Source organism: Gossypium arboreum, chromosome 11 (assembly GCF_025698485.1).
Source record: "Gossypium arboreum isolate Shixiya-1 chromosome 11, ASM2569848v2, whole genome shotgun sequence".
NCBI classification, from domain to species: Eukaryota; Viridiplantae; Streptophyta; class Magnoliopsida; order Malvales; family Malvaceae; genus Gossypium; species Gossypium arboreum.
The window spans coordinates 26,911,201-26,912,355 of record NC_069080.1 but is presented as its reverse complement, the minus strand read 5'-3'; the positions used below and the strand labels follow the sequence as shown (position 1 = coordinate 26,912,355).

At 43.8% G+C, this 1,155-nt stretch overlaps 1 long non-coding RNA gene across 1 annotated transcript; it reads left to right on the top strand.

Moving 5' to 3' along the window:
- Positions 1-1,155, top strand: LOC108471019 (uncharacterized). Its single transcript, XR_001869443.2, has 2 exons — positions 1-461; positions 770-1,155. It is a non-coding gene; the product is annotated as an uncharacterized LOC108471019 (long non-coding RNA).

Below are 1,155 nucleotides of genomic sequence, written 5' to 3'. Positions count from 1 at the left end.
GGGTAAATTAAAAAAAACGAAACAAGAATACAGGCTGATCTGAGTACATCGCAAAAGGGAGGGACCAACATTGAAAATAAACCCTCACCGCCAAAACGCGCGGGTCATCAGGGTCAGGAATTGGGTCGGTCGGGTCTAGCTTTGAACGCAGTCGTTTTGGAGCCATTAGTTTGGCTTAAAACGATGACGTCTGGAAGCCCTTTATGACCACCGAAAGAAACCCTAAAAGGGTCTACAGCCATCTTCAAAGGGTGAGAAAAAAAAGAACTAGGGTGCCCTCACCCTTCGCCGTTCACTGGTCTTTCGAAGGCCTATTCTCCTGCCTCTCCTTTTGACTCATTCGAGAGTCAATCAAGGCTTCATCGAATCGAAAGACTCACGCGTCTTGCTCATAAACCCCGAATCGCCACTCGATTTCGATCATGGCGAAGCAAGCAAGGGTTCGAAGGCATCAAACGCAGGTAAGCTTCGCTTCTCCCTTTTTTAGTATAAAACGATGAAGAAAAGCCCACTGAAATAAGTGAAGAACGAGAGTTCAAAAGGGAAGGGAAATCACCTTCTCAGTTTTTTCGATTGCTTTCTATTGTCTCTGTATTCATACAATATGCGTTGATATTTCGTTTTTTTGTTGCGTAACCCTTTACAAAGACTGAAATTCTAGCTTTATAGTCGAAAAAGAAAGAGGAAAAATTTACGAAAAATCAAAAAAATACAATGTTTTTCTTTTTTTGTTTCCCTTTGCTGTTGTTGCTTGTTTGTCTCTTTGCAGGTGTGGGTGTGCTGGCGCTCGGGTACGGGTGGTGCGTGAAGGCCGTACGGAGGTGCGCAGGGGGCCGTACGGAGGCGCGGGCATGGCTGCTGGAGGGTACTGAGCGTATGGCGCAAGGAAGGGGGACGACTTAGGGTTTCTGAAACCTGTTAAGGATATGGGTTTATTGGGCCTGTTCTTGTAGTTGGGCTATCGTTTGGGCCTCTGGGGTATTGGGTTAGGTTTTAACTATTAGATTTTAATTGGGTCTTGGGTTATGTTTTGGGTTTGTATATGGTACTTGGGGCATCGGGCCCATTGTATTTAGTTTTGGGTAATGGACTGTAAAAAAGGACTGTTTATAATATCTGTTGGGTTTTTAATATATATATTTATTTATTGTTATA